We start from the raw sequence: 16036 nt of genomic DNA, 5'->3' as shown, positions 1-16036 counted from the left end.
CGGTTCAGCTCCCACTAACGAGATGAAAATGATTTTCATCACTGGAGGATTTGCCAAATGTGCTGATGGAGAAAGTCTGCACTTTGTGGTGGATAGAAGGAAGGAGTTCTATTTCACAAGTAAACTCTCTGAAGTAAGGTAAAGTGGTCGGTGTCATAATTCCTAATTTCACACCAGCACTAAGATTGGCTGGAAAAAAAATAATATCACTCTATTAGAAATATCACTCTTAATAGAAATTAACAGATATTTAATATTACATTTAACATTCCAATTATGTGGATTTTGTAGGATAAATCTAAAGAAAAACCACCAGAGCCTGTGCCTTCTGTTTCTTCACCAAATCAAACTGCACTGATTTCAGAAGTTTCACAGCTTTGACCCTGAATGAGCTTAAGCACCTGCAAGATTTCTCTGAGCATTTTTTCTGCTCAATCTTTACTGAGGAAAGACTGTGTCAGCTTTTTGGAAAGGAAGAATGCAACTGAAATCAGTGCAGGCAGGAATCTAGTATAATATTTGTTATTCTTTTCTAAAGCTTCCCAGTAACCAAAAATCCATATAGACGTAACTGATGTTTACTTTTTTTTTTTCTGGTGAGAAACATTTTTGTCAAAAGAAGAAAAAATATATTGTTTTGTTAAATTCCCTTCAATAATTCCTATGACATTTTAATTAAAACCATTTTTGAAATGCTTTATTTACTGGAGGAAAACTGCATTTATAACACACGACATACTTAAATGAGAATTTAAATGGCAGTTTCAATCATGTTGTCAGCAGAAAATATTGTGGATGAGGATGGAACAAAATCCCAAATGCTGGTTGCATTGAAACCTATGAAATGGAATCTAATGCAAAATTTGGTGCTTTTTTTATGAGATACATTGCTTGATTTTTTTTAATAGATTAAAGGTGTTTAAAAAATAGTAACAGTGCCTTGTTTATTTGACCTGCTCTTTCATTAGTTTTTCTCATAAATAAATGTGGTGTTCTGTGCATACAGTGGGATGAAATAAGCATCTAAGTGTTGTAAATGGCACATATAATTGTGGTCATGCTTAGCTCAGATCCAGCAGAGCAGAGTCTAAAGCAGCAGTGCACAGCAGGGGGGAGAATCTGAGCTAAATTAATCTTTAAATGTACAAAAACAGTAACAGACAAACAAACAAAAAAAGAATCAGACAAAACACTTTGACTTTCATGGTTTTAAATGAGCAGAACTGGAGATCAGGAGCAGGTTAAAAACACAAACAATGGAGATGAATTAAAAGCTACTTATCTTACAGCACATTGTATAGCAAACCTGAAGGCAGAGGAATAGCATTCCCCAGACACAGGGGACGCAATTAAAATCTGAGGTAAAACATGTCTACAACGAAGGGGAAAAGAAATAGGCAAAATTATTCACAATGGTACCAACACACAGTATGAAATTTAGCTCTCTTTTCATACAATTTGTGTTTGTTGGTGTAGCAGGTTCGATGGGACGTGTCAGTAACGCAGACATGGACACAGGGCCTGAATGTGCAATGCCTGGAGAATCCATTCCAGCCTCCCAGGGGGATCACAGGCTCTGCAAAACCAAGAAGAACTGATAAGTACTTACAGGATTCCCAGAGACCTTCTGATGTAAAGCTGTTACTGATGGAAGGTGGTTACTCAAGAGGGTCCCAGAGTGCAGAATCAGCAACAAAGTAGATGGAAAATCAGAAAAGTGTATTTTCAGTGATTCCAGCCCAAGGTAACTGTGGGAGTAGAAGGGGTAAGGACACTGGCCCAGGTTGCCCAGAGAAGCAGTGGATGTCCCATCCCTGGAAATGTTCAAGGCCAGATTAGATGGGGCTCTGAGCAACCTGGTCTAGTGGAAGGTGTCCCTGCCCATGGCAGGGGGTTGGAATGACATGATCTTTAAAGTCCCTTCCAACCCAAACCATGCTATGATTCTATGACTGAGAGTATACACAAAACAAATTTATAAAGAAAATGCAGCATAGAGCTGCTGTAGCAAGGAAAAGAATAGATTTTGTGCTGCTCTTCAATGCCAGCAGTTCCCATACCTGGAGAATATTGCATTTACTTTTAAAAATACATTTTCCTGCAAAGTGGACAAAGTACAGAACGCAGAGTGTGACACTGATGCACTTTGCAGGAGAGAATATATCTAAGAAATCTCAGTCTGCTTCCCATTTTGCCATGCAATGAAAACCTTGGACACTTCTCCTGGCTAGGAAGACTCACTATGCCATGTGTAGATCTCCAATTAGAGAGCAAAACCATGTAAGTCTAAACTATAAAATGTTTACACCATTCATGTAGACAGTCAATAGAATAAAAAAGGCAATTTTTGATGAACGAGCATGTTGCTTTCTAATTACCATAAAAGAAGCCTCTTACGACAGACATCATCAGCAGAATAGCACCTCCAAGATCAGCACTGTGGACTTCTGAGGTTAGATAAATTGTATTTTTGCATGCACCAACCCATAAAGAGGCCTGGGTGTTTGTGGTAACATCACCAGGAAATACATCTTCAGCCTTTTGAAGTGTTTGTGTTTATTCTACCTCTACTTCCTTAGTGAACATTGTTTGTGTATCTCTGCAATGCAAGAAAATCTAGTTAAACTTGTTAACAAGGGTGAGAAAAGGAATGAAATAGTCTGTTATTATTATTGAAGACATAATTGGTAACAAGTTCTTTTTTTTTCTTTTTTTTTTCTCTTTTTTCTTTCTTTTTTTTTTTAAATACAGGTGCAAGCCTTAGAAACACTCTTAGTTTTAATTATGCTTCACTGCAAACCAACAAGGTGTCAAAACAGACCAGACACCCCCTTCCCTCAAAACAGCCAAACACAGACACACACATATTTTTATTTATGCTAACGTTCAAAATTGCTCATAATAAGATCAATTAGACAATATTCTGAAATCAGATGTCCACTGTGTGCTGTGCTGCATATACAAAGCATAGATGACAGTTCCTGCCTTGTATTCACATAAACACCCCAAAGAGGCAATAAAACCACTCTTACTTTAATAAGCAAGGCTATCCTGCAGATGACATTCATCTCAGCTAATTTAGAGGTGCAAGTACCTCCATCTGAGTATAATAACTCCCAGGCTCCAGGCTCCTATTACAGTAATTACAGATCTAATCAATACACTCAAGGATTTTTAGGGTGGGGATCATTTAAACGGAGTCATCAACTTCATATTGACCTAAATTTCAATGCCTGGTATTAGTTACAAAGGGATCTTCAGGATGACTTTCTCAGGTGCAGAAAGGTACACTTCGGACACCTACATTTAGCTGCACAAATTCAGTAGCCAAAGTCCTTTTAATGTCACAAAAGGATGTGCTCAAGTCACTCAGATAAGTGGGGACACTCTGGGAAGTGAATGGACACCACTAAACATGTGACCTTTCCATCTGCATGGGAACCGTTCTCACTTTCCTGTTCACTCAGTGTTTCAAGGTACTTTTTAAAGAGGAAAAGCTGCAAGATGAGCCCTGAAGGTCCCCTCCAGCCCAAGTCAATGTATGGCATTATGTAATCCTGTGATATTTCTACAGGTGCCAATCATCAATATATTCACTGCACGTGCACGTCACAGAACCACAGAATGGATGGGGGGGGGGAAGAGACCTCTGGACATGGAGAAGGGTGATCAGGGCTCTGTCCAGCTGGGTTTTGAATGGCTCCAAGGCTGGAGACTCCACAACTCTCAGCAACCTGTTTCCCTGTTTGACAACTTTTATATTTAAAAAAAAAACAACCAAGCAAACAAACAAAAAAAAAAACAAAACAAAAAAACCCAATAACAACCCCCCCAAAAAAACACCACAAACACACAAGTGTTTTGTTTTGTTCAAGCATTTTTTCATCTATTTCAGGTTGTGTCCAGTCTTTTGTCCTGCCAGTGGAAACCACTGAGAAGAACCTGATTCCATCTTTTATACCTCCCTCAATCAGGTGTATATATAGGTGGATAAGATCCTCCTGAGCCTTCCCTTCCCCAGGCTGCAATCCCAGCTCTCTGGGCAGGAGAGAAAGGACAAGTCAGATCCTGTGGACCTCGGATAAGATCTTATTTCCAAGAACTAGGACGAAGGGACCATATGTTCGACATGAAAGCAAACTCTACTACCAGCATTGCTTTCAGCACTGGAAATTTCAGTACTGCAGTACTGGGAATTGTGAATCTTGATTTGCAGGCAGGGAAAATATTGCAAAAGCCATTTAAATTAAAAATAGATAATCTACAGGCTTGGAGTGGAACAAGAAAGATTCGCATTTAACATTGCAAAAGCCATTTGAATTAGAAATAGATAATCTACAGCCTTGGAGTGGAACAAGGGAGATTCTACAGACACAATCTAATTAAAGATATTCTGGGCCAACAAACCAACAGACTTAATTCATGTTTCTGGTTTATCTGAGGATAAAAATGAGTTATTATGAGTTACTGAGGAAGAGTTTGAGTTCTGTCATACTTTTAGGTTTTGATTAAAGATGTTTTTTGCTATTTACTGTAGTAATAGTTATGCTGAGTTTAACAGTTCTAGTCCTGGACTATATAGTCTTTTGTTAGCTGCTCTACAAATAAAGAATTAGAAGGAAATTTCTAGAAAAAAAATAAAATTACGTTGGAGTAGATTTGGATTTATTCTTTAGATTTGGGGAACTTTACTAGTAGAAACTTGGCTGACTTAAGGCTTTGTCTGTCTGTATTTCAGTGAATCATTCCTATTACCGTCATAGTCAATAAAAGGAAACAGGCATATTTATCTTGATTTTTGTTTTTCGTGCAGAGAGGGCAAGAAAGAAAAGGGTAAATAAAAAAATCTAAACCCTGCTGCTATCAGGGTGCTAAAATTACTCTTCTGTGCAGGCTGACAGGTCTCTTTACTGAGAACTGCAAAAACAGACTGTAAAAAGCTGCTCCAGCCCTGTGGTAGCTCTAAGTTGCAATGGGAACGTGAGCTATGGATCCTCCCTTGGCTTCAGAGAAGTGACTTTCACCTCTTTGTGGTTCACAGGGTAGACTCTGCTCATTTATTTAGTCCAGGCTGTTCTGCCTAAATTGAAGAGCTAGTCTCAAGGGAAGATAAGTTATCCAGAGTAATAAACCAATTAGCTCCTACCTGCTGTTGTTTCAGATCAAGGGAGATCTCTGTCTAGGTAAACATGAGGACAAGTATCACATTGTGTAGGGAAGCTGTGATGATACAACTTTGGAATTTTGCAAATTTATAAAGATGTAAGGCTTTCCCATAGATATGAATCTCAATGAACTTCTCTGTTGGAGAAGCTCATCCAGAGAAAATGTAGCCCATTGTTAATAGTAGATGACCATTATTTGTGCAGAGCTTTTGGGCCAGTTGGATGATTCTTTGAAAGTGTGAAATGATGACATTCATTACAAGCTGACTGAGATGATCAAAGGTGGCCTATGAAATTACCAAGTCAATGAAAGAGGGGAGATGTTCCAAAGCTCATTTCAGTCCATGCAAACGCCCTCACTGACTTTATCCAGCTTTGCAGCAGGCCTACAGGAAAGCTCTTACAGTTGCTCTGCAAAGTCATGGGCTGTAAACCCACACTGTTGAAGGAAGTCTGATGGATTGTCCAAAGGATGGAGAATTTAGGACAGAATGAATAGATGGATTTTGGTGGTGAGCACTGAAAACATGGGTGTGGAAACAGCTCTTCAGAGTTATTTATGGCCTCCTTCTCAACAAGTCAAACTCACACAAGGAGTGAAAACGTGCCAGAACTGGACCCTCAGCACAGGTATCCCGAGCTGCAGCCCACAGAAAAGAAATTTTAGGCCCTTCACTCCATTTTGCCATTTTTTTCTTAATTCAGTTTTGTTTTAATTTATTTTGATTTTTTTCAATGTCCTAAAGGACCTGTTTCCAAAGCACTGATGTCCTTTGCTGCTTTTGAACTGAAACCTTCACATACACAAGTTTACACTAATTCAACCCATGTCACAATAGACTTTATTTGTCTACTTTCCTCCGAAGGTGTTTTAGACTCCATACCAGTTTCAGATGTAAATTGCAAAGTAGCTTCCAAATATGACAGAGCTGAAATCCTGCAGCATCATCTCATTCACGATAGAGAACCTAAATTCATCTGTGAGGCTGAGGGTGGAGACAGCACCTTGTAACATGAGGACCTAAATTTTCTATTGCTGAAACCCCCCAAGAGAATATTGAAGGGAAAGTAGGAAACCTCTGGTTGTTTATGTTTTTCTGGTCCTAGTCACTTGTAGTTGCTAACATTCTTATTTTCTTTTCCTGACAATATGGAAAATATACTTAGCATATGTTTTCAGGATTCCAAATATCAAATTTACCCCCGTATCAGAAATTCTGCAGAATTTCCTCTGCATTTGGGGTGCAATTCATGCCTTAACTAATTTGAACTGAATCTCTTCCATCTGTGATAGTGGGAATGGGCTTTGAGGGCCCATGTTTTCCCTTTCTGATCAGTGTGATGATGGTTTCAGCCTGGGCCTGATATAACTGCTTTATTATATACATAAAATTTTAATGATGCATTTTGAGGATAGGGGAAAAAAAAAAAGGTAAGGAAAAGAAGACAAAAGTCACAATACCAGGAAAATCTGTGGTGTTTTCTGCCTCTTTGAAGCTGGAGCTCATTAGATACCAGATTAGTCTGAGAATTATATTACTGACATTGTGAACCTTCCAGACCTAAGTCTTTAGCTGGGCCTTTGTTCAAATGTACTACATCATGATGAGATTTTACCCTTCAGTAAAGCCTGTTGTTTCATCAGCTAAAGTTCACCTTTTTAAATAATCCTTCCCACTAATCTTTTAGGGAAGTAAATGATATCCACTTTTCATTACAGAATTTCTTTGATGCACAACTGCCCATGGCAGAAAAGCTGCTATTTTTATTCAACCACACTGGCCATTTCTGCTTTTACTGGAATTTTAACAACAGCTTCTTAAAATAGGACAGACCTAATAATCCAGGAGTCTTCTCTGTCAGGAAGAAATGAGATAGCAGGGTGATGATATACCCCATGCAATATTGCTTTTTATTCTCTTCCACATTTATTTCCCCCGTGCATTCTCCTAACGGCATCAATGGTTCCCAGCAGCCACCTTTGATTCAACTTCACTGAAATAATTTCTTTTTCTGCTTAGAAATATTCCCCAGTAGAAATCCAGTTCCTTTGGAATTATAGAGGAATTTTGGCCCTGATATCAAGGTCTTCTAATTTGGGAACTGCAGATCATTGTTAATACAGGAGTCTCAGGTAGACATTGATGCAACTACCTGGGCATCTTTCAGGGACCACCACATAGGTATCTTATGGATAGTAAAGGATGATCCTATAGTAAAAGTAAATCAAGAAACAAGATGATATTGGGAACAAAACAAAAACAGAAAAATCCCAGGAACAAAAAAAACCCAAGCCCAAACTAGAGGCATTGTTTGGTGGTCCAAGAAAGACGCTGTTTATCTAAGACTACTCCTTGGGATTCACTACACTAAAAGCCATCCCAACCATCTTCCATCTTCATGCTTGAAGTTAGTCATTCCTTCCTAGAAGGAATTTAGTCCTGTGCATTTCTCTCTGAGCTCTAAAGGTCTGTCTTAGCAGTGCACAGTACATGGCAGTTTTTAAAAAAACATGCAACTGATGGTCATGTAGACCTATGAAAAAGGTCTGTAGCAGTTCAGAATTTGCACCTGGGAGCCAAAACTGCAGAGTATGACATAATAATGGCAAGAAATATAAGAGGTGATATCACATTTCACAACTGAATATTGCCAGCTGAACTTTGGGGATGAGGAGAAAATTCATTTCACAGAGGTGGAAATGCCCAGAGCCTGGAAGGTGACACAAAATGAATGAGAATAATTTTGCCCAACCTCTTAAAAACAAATGCTGTTACAGAAGCAGCAAGACTATCTGCATAAGGATTTTTAAATTATCTGATGCTGAATATGTGAAACATCAGGTAATGACATTGCAAACTCAGCTCTGATTAAATGGCAAGTGAAGAGCAAATCTCAGCAGCATTGTCTTATCACATTAGAACAAGGGGAAAATCTATTTATGAGTGAACTGACCTCATTTTTTCTCTCATGGCACACTGTGCGTGGCAGAGTTGTGTATGATTGAAAAGTCATTACACAGTTCTTTAACATGACAATGTTTAATCCAAGGTAAAGTTCCTTTTCAACCTCCAGCAACTTCTATTACTTGAGTGATGCAGTTGATATAAGCCTCGAATGCATTTTTAGAGGTTGTGAGAGGTGTGAAAATTGGGTTCTGACAAGTTCTTCCAGGAAGTTCTGACAGGAGTCCCCAGGAGGTACCTGAAGCACAAACTTACCAGCCAATGTAACTCCCCAAAGACTCAGTCATGTTTCTCCCTGACCAGTTGGTTTTGGTCCATAGAGCTTCAACCCCTCCAACCATTGTTCTCTGCCTCCTGCTTCTGAACATTAACCCTGAACTTGCTGCAGAGGCTTCACCTTCTATATGGGTTGCCCCCATATGTGTCACTCCAGCCCTGCCTCCACCAAGACACCCCCACAGTGCTGTGGCAACGGTGAAAAGGCAGGGAAAATGAAGATATGGCCAAAGCTGAGCTGTGGAAATAAGTAAATTATCAATTCCATTCTCTGAACAAGGTAAACTTAAAGGAAGAACTCCTTCATGCCTTACACTAAAGCAAGTCAGGAGAGAGAAGGAACAAAACCCACTTAAAAATAAGGCTTTACTTCTTCTCAAGGGCATAACTCACAGAAGTTGCTTCCTCCAAAACAAAAGTGTACTTGTTTTCTCTTAATATAATATTTCTTGTAGGAGTATTGTCATCCTGTTCAGCCTGGAGAAAAGGAGGCTGAGGGGTGACCTTATTGCTTTCTACAACTACCTGAAAGGAAGTTATGGTGAGGGGGGTGTCAGTCTCTTCTCCCAACTAAGAAGTGACAGGACAAGAGGAAATGGTCTCAAGTTGTGTCAGGGGAGATTTAGATGAGATATTAAGAAATTTCTTTCATAGAAAGGGTTTTCAAGCACTGGAACAGGCTGCCCATGGAAGTGCTGGAGTCACCATCCTTGGAAGAGTTCAAAAAGTACGTGGAACGTGACACTTGAGGACATGATTTAATGGTAAACATAGTCGTGGTGGTAGGTTGATGATTGAAATTGATGATTTGAGAGGTCTCTTCAAACCTTAATAGCTTTATGATCATCCTATGATTCTACTTCTCAAAAACACATCCTTATCATTTGGGTTTTCCTTCACAACATTCCAAAAACAAACTAAAGAAGCTTCTCTGGAATCTTCTTCAAAGGATGAATTGCAGAAAACTGAGGCTCAGTGTGCAGAGAAGGGTTATGAATTTATTTTGTTGCTTTGGAAAAAAAAAAAAGGTTAAAACTTCCAGCAATTTGTGATGTAAATCTAAGTGACACTAAACAGATGGCACTGAATGACCAAGAAAATACCACTGGTCACTCTCCATCCATGTGTTCATTTTGCACTTTAAGCTGCATTAGTTTTGCTGAGCTACAAGGTGCAGCCCTTTTTCTAACATCCATCTCTTCATTTTTAGATAGCAATTAGGAGAGCTTTTGGAGTGGAGTTATTAATCTGTTAGTTTAATAGTGAGAAACCCTGTTTATCATGAGGAGGATCAGAAGGAGAACACAGCACAGAGCTGCTGGATTTGCCAGCGTTCCAGCACAGGATGTTTCTTCCAGTTGCCACTTGGAACAAAGAGGTGAAGGATTTTGTTCATCCTTTTGCAAGTGGTGTGGTTGTCAGGTAAAAGCTGCTGGCAGGGAACAGCAGGGACAGTGCTCCCACTGCACCTCTTTAATCAGACCTCTCCAGTAATGGAGGCAATCTGAAGATGTTATCTTTAAAGATAAAGGCACCATCACTTACACAGCCTATTTGCCTCCCTCTTGACTCAACTTCAAAGTGCTCCAAGACAATCTGAACATTCATCTCCTTTTTTTTATTTATTTTTTTTTTAACAGGCTTTAACCTCTGTGTCCTCAGGTGCAAGTTAACTTTTGAGCCAGACAGCAAACATCTCCATTCCCCAAACTTCATGCAGAAGTAATTAGAGCCTCACTTGCCTGGGATTGTTCTAGGTCAGGTGAGATGGGGCTCTGAGCTAGTGGAATTTGTCCCTGCTCAGGGAGGAGAATCTTTAAGGTATCCCTTGCAACCCAAGCCATTCTGAGATTTTATAATTCTATTAAACAAGCCACAACTCTTCTGGTCTGAGCAGTCACTGCCTGTCTCTCTCTAGCAAGACAGGGCTCCCAGACTCACATTTGGCCACTCCTGTTGTGTGGAGGGAGGAAGGAGAGAAAAGAAATCAGCTTTATGAATATGCTGAATTATTCCAGGAAGCACTCAGGATAACATCAGAATGAGAGACATAAAACACTGCCAGCCAAGACATCACGTGCTGGGGGCTGACAGAGATTAGATAGACCTGAGGAGTCATCAGTTTGTACCAATGTGGCAAATCTGATATCCCTCTGCAAACATGCAGAATTACGGGCATTTGACTTTCATCTTGGATTAACTATCAGGAAGAAAAATGCTGACTCGGGTTAAAATATGTCTGGTTGCAGGAAAAGACAAATTCAAGGAGATGGATGTTTAAGTACCAGAGTACAGAGCCAAGGCTGCCAAGGATGCAAATCACTCAGTACACATCCAGAGTCTCCCTACTATTTCACCATCCCTGAGAAGCTGCCATGGGGAAATACCAGACTTTCACCTTGCATTTAACTACAGAGCAAACAAATCAGAGCTGTAAAAGGTGTCAGAGGCCTTTAAATTCTCATTCACGTGTTAGTGGAAATAAACATTTAAAAAGCCCACAGAAGACACACAACATGGTCAGCATTAAAGTGTTTCAGCTAAGGGAGCAGCAGCTGTGTGCTCCAGTTTTGCTGAAAGGTAAGTAGTGGAAGAATAACGTGGTTTGTGCAGAACTGGAGAAAATGAGAGTTGAAAAGCTTCCCTGTCAGGAAAGAAAAACACACTTGCACAGCAAGTGTTGCTGTCTTATCCACTGAGGGGTGTTTTCAGTGCAGCAGCCATGCATATTTAAATACAAGAAGTACCTACCTCAGATAATTTTTTTTTAAAGACTATTTAACTATGAAGAAAACAAAACTGATTTTAGTCAATGAGGACAGAGATGGAATGGATAAAACTGCCAGCACTACAAATAGAACTGCAACTTAGAACATTTTCATTAAGAACAGCACTGGAAATAAATTGCTGCATGGAGAACTAATTAAAAAAGAACTAATAAATCCCATAGATGTAAATATAATGCATTTTTTTCATCCATCTGAACAGTGGCTTCATTAACTCTGGGTGATGCTGGTTTTCCATACATATGTTGGTGTTATTCATACAGATGGTGCCAGGGCTGAAGCGCTGAATGGAAGGATGATGCTTCACATGGTTGCTTCACTTGCACTCTGGCAATAAATACTAGATTAATGCAAAAACTAATCCCATCAGAAAGGAGATATTTTAGTAGACACCAGGGAGGCTAAAGCAGTTGATCCCTGCTTACAGCAGGAAAATGCATATACGCCAGAGATTTCAACCTGATATTTGTAGATAACCTTGATAAGTCTTTTGGATACCCCCTCAGTTGGACCTTAGTTGGCTGTTCATAAGCAAGGGTAAGAAGAACTGAGTTGATTTTCCTTTTGATCTCTCCCACCATCCTCCTCGTGTAAGTGGGTGAAGTTTATTCCCTTTTCTACTGCCTCAGATTAGTATTGACTGATAGAGCTCTGTGGATGAGATTCTTTTCATCCAAATTCAAATGCCCCAGATCAACACAAATCACCCTCATTTCCCCTCAGAGAGTAGAGAGGACAGTCTGGCTCATCTTTAACTCAAAAACATGCCATTTAACCTCTCTATATCTATCCATTGACCTGAAAGGGGGCATTAAGTGACCAGTTCAGGTTTAGTTGTCTAAACTTCAGTGACATTAATCCCATCCTGCTTGTTTTATATTTTATTTCTGAAACAAATATTCCTGTACTACCTTATTCTATTCACTGCTTTTAATGGTTTATCTTGCATATTTTTTTCCTGCAAATAAATCTTCAGTGACCAGACCACTGGTATCAGGAAAGAGCCAATCTTCATACAAATGTGCCCTGCCTAGTAACATCTGCCCTCTCTCCCCTCCCTCCCTTCTTTCCTTCCTTCCTTCCGCCCTTCCTCCCTCCCTTCTTTTTTTAATATACACACAAAATGGTCCTATTTTAATTTAGAGACCAGATTATCTTTCTTTTCTTGGTAAATAAGCATAACTATTACCTCTCATGCCAGATCCTACTGTGACCCATCTAATGAAAGCCTTATAAATTCTTTAGTTACTCCATGGATACAACATCCATCTTGTTTCCCCCACAATGTTCTTCATATACAGAAAAGCAATCCTCTCCTCTAACATGCACGTTCTCCTGCAAGCCCCACCAAAAATGAATAAAATAAAATCCACAGATTGAAGGGAAGAATAGAAAAATGTTTCAAAGAAAGATCTCTCTGAGTTACTAAGGAAGCAACAATGTGAGAATTCCCTGAGCAGGAAACAGTCAGAAGCTTGGAGGGAATATCCTGAGTACAATCATCTGTTATTACTCTTCCCTAGTTGCCTGTTTTTGGCTGCTGCTGGAGGCAGTGAAAGGGTGAAACATTCCTTTTGTACTGGGAAGAGTGGGTGTCCTTACACCCTCAAAATCAGCTGTGTCAGTTATCAGAGTGCTGCATCTATTTTACTCCTCTCTGTTTATTACCACTGCTGGGCAGAGCATCACTAAAGGGATTATGGAGAGTTCCAGAAGCATCTCCATTTTCTTTTGAAAAGAAGCAGGCATTTGTTGGGGAGGGAAGATAATCAGGAGTAGTCACTGAAGAGCCAGTTATACATTCCATATTCTGCATTGTGCCTCTGGTCCCAGTTCTGTGAACAGAAATTATTAACATTTTACTTACTCTTTAGCACGTAGTGCTGTAAGGGATTAAGAGACAAAAGAGGGGAGATAAAGTATTTAAGGACTCCAGGAGACACAGAGGGAACTTTTGGGTATCAAAGATGCCTTTTTACAGCTCAAGTCTTAAACAAAAGGCAGAGGAAGAAGAAAGGGATTTCTGTTTAGATATTTTTAACAGATCTTGGATACTACAGTGACTGAGGTATTTGACAAGCTTAACATAAAAGCGAAAAACTATTCTAGACAAAAGGTAAGAGAGTAAACTGTAGGGAATTACTAGGAATCCATGGAATAGAAAGAGATTTTTTAGTTATCTTGATGTCTCTATAGATGTTTGAAAAGCAGAATAATTTTGGTAGTTGATGCACAGTTTTCTCTGTCCAGCACAACTGAGATCTCCAAGATAATGCTAATTAGCAACCAATTTTGGCACTGCCCATTGTCTTCTTCAGAGTCATTTGACTGGACATCATACTTAGTGTGACTGAAACAGGAGCCTACATATCCTCACCAAGCAAGAGGAGATCCTCTCTCCTCAGGTACTGAAACTCCACCTTAATAAGATCAGCATTGAAAAACCAAGGAAACAAGCAAAGAGAAAACAAATTTTTAATAGTTATTGTTCTTCAGCTGCAGTTGGCATCAGTTGGAAGAATCAGAATAAAGTCAAATTATACCTTGTCTCTCTTTAGATGTCTTTTACCTTCACTGCACTGGATTCTTAGTTTGGGATTCCTTGTTTGGAGGTGATAAATCCCTGCAGCATGACATCCCAGTCCATCACTGTAAGTGACACCCAAAATAACACAATTCCTCTGTCTTCCCCCCCCCTCAATAACACTGAATTGCAGCTGCACCTTGGAATAAACAGCTCCCTCCTCCTCTGTGGCAGGGGATTTCTGTGTAGCCCAGAGCACACACACGTCTGGAGCAGCAGTGATGAAGTTGGAAAGATCCCTCCAGGGTGGGAGGGATCACACACACTCAGGAGACCACTTTGCCTGTAATTCCTAGCACTGAAGATGAAGGAGATGTGAATAGTTATGAGAAGGATGGAAACACATTGATACACATCAGACTGTTTTTTAGACCAGCTTCATCTTCTTTTTTTCCTTTGGTGAGGAATAGTAAATATTTTAAGGGGAAACTGTGCTGCTACTTAAAAAGCACTTACCTAATTAAACCTCAAGTGCAGAAATCTTTATTCCCTGTGTGATGCTCAGCACCTCAGGCTGTACCTCAGCCAGATGGCACTTTAATAGACACTACCAGAGGGAGCCCTTTTTATATTTTAACAGATGGGTGCACGCAAGCTACTGGGGTTGGAGCAGAGGGCAGAATGAAAGGAAATGTAAGGAAAGAGAATCAAGAAAGAAGAACAAAGTTCAAAGGATGAATTCTCATTGAACTCTTCTGTTTCTGCTCAGAACAGCTTGAGGTCTTGTTTCTTTCCTAGAAAGAACTGTTGTTTCCAAGCCTTTGGACTCAGACTCCATTTCACAGCACAGTTACTGTGAGAGGTGTTGTGCTGGTAGCAGAACTTCCACTGCTGGTTTCAGAGGCTGCTGCCCCAAAGGAATAGTTGCATGAGTTTAGGACTAGGATTCAAGCTTTTCTGTTGTTTCTTTTGCTGCCCCTGTCCCACCTACCATGGTTGTGCTCACAATGTATTTGTAATCTCAGCAAGTTTGGACTCTATAAAAAAAATGACTGGAAGACCTCAGAAGGGAAATTCAGTGCAGGAGCACATTGCAGAGGAAACACTTTCAGAATCCTTAAGGCTGGCAAAGACCTCCAAGATCATCGAGTCCAACCTTTGGCCAATCAACTAGACTTTGTCAACCAGACCAGAGCACTGAGTGCCATGTCCAGTCTTTTCTTGAACACCTCCAGGGATGGTAACTCCACCAACTCCCTGGGCAACCCCTTCCGATGTCTGAACACCGTTTCAGTGAAGAAATTCTTCCTGATGTCCAACCTGAACCTCCCTTGGCACAGCTTGAGGCCATTTCCTCTTGCTCTGCCACTAGTTTTCTGGGAGAAGAGACCTACCCCCACCTGGCTACACCCTCCTTTCAGGTGGCTGTGGAGAGCCATAAGGTCTCCCCTGAGCCTCCTTTTCTCCAGGCTGAGCCGCCCCAGCTCCCTCAGCTGCTCTTCACGTGACTCTTCTTTCAGCCATTTCCAAGGTAGGATTTAGTTTCCATGCCCCTACATGGAATGGAACAGCAGAGAGTTTTATCCCTGAATGACCTGCTTGGGAAGTCCTGTGTTGTTTATATTTTGCTCAATAATTAAGAAGAAATTGTCCTAGATCAGCTGTACATGAGGCAGGATATTCTGAGTCCAGCAGTCAATAATAGAGTTTCAGCAATGCATCTACTTTTTTTGTGCCTTAGAAATGCATTTCCTTTTTTTTTTTTCCCCAGGATTATTTTCATGGTTCTCCCCTAGCTAATAGAACATCATACAAACAGAAAGGAAAGAGCCCTTCCAAACAGAGAGAGAGAAAGCAGCTATGATGAATCCTTGGTTGGAAAAAGGAAAGTGGAAAGGGTTGTCCCATCTTTGGGAGGCTGATTGTAAAACTACTGTAAATACATTGGGTCTGGTTCTCACAGTAGAAACATTTTATGCTTAATGTAATTCAGTTTATGGCCCCAATGCACTGCCAGAGTGGTGTAAATTGGCATTAAAGTTAATGAGAATCAGGCCAAGGGAGTCCAATATTTGCTTTCTACTGTGCTTGAAATGACTTCTGTTGGTTTATAGCAATGTTTAAAAGTCAGCATGGAGACATTATAAATAAAAGAATCCTGGGTCACATCCATCCATCCAAGAGAAATGCCATGCAACACTTGATCCAGAGTCTAAGCCTTGATTTAATTATGAGTAAGATTAATTAGACTTTTAAATGTAGATGTTGATACAGTACTTTTCCCAAATCCATGTCTTTCAATCATTTCAAATCAGCAAC

The 16036-nt window shown here is 40.0% G+C and overlaps 1 protein-coding gene across 4 annotated transcripts in view; it reads right to left on the bottom strand.

The window, feature by feature from the left end:
* Window positions 1-263: 263 nt before the first annotated feature.
* TSNARE1 (t-SNARE domain containing 1) overlaps window positions 264-16036 on the bottom strand; it is a 475414-nt gene continuing 459641 nt past the window's right edge. For all 4 annotated transcript variants that reach the window (XM_018075435.2, XM_018075454.2, XM_018075450.2 and 1 more), the window contains one exon: window positions 264-1576. The gene's annotated coding sequence lies outside the window, so the exon portion shown is untranslated. The remainder of the gene's footprint in view (window positions 1577-16036) is intronic.

This window comes from Manacus vitellinus, unplaced genomic scaffold (genome assembly GCF_001715985.3).
Source record: "Manacus vitellinus isolate BGI_N305 unplaced genomic scaffold, ASM171598v3 scaffold_1_pilon, whole genome shotgun sequence".
Taxonomy (NCBI): Eukaryota; Metazoa; Chordata; class Aves; order Passeriformes; family Pipridae; genus Manacus; species Manacus vitellinus.
Note: the sequence above shows the minus strand (reverse complement) of the source record. Positions and strands in the feature narration are given on the sequence as shown.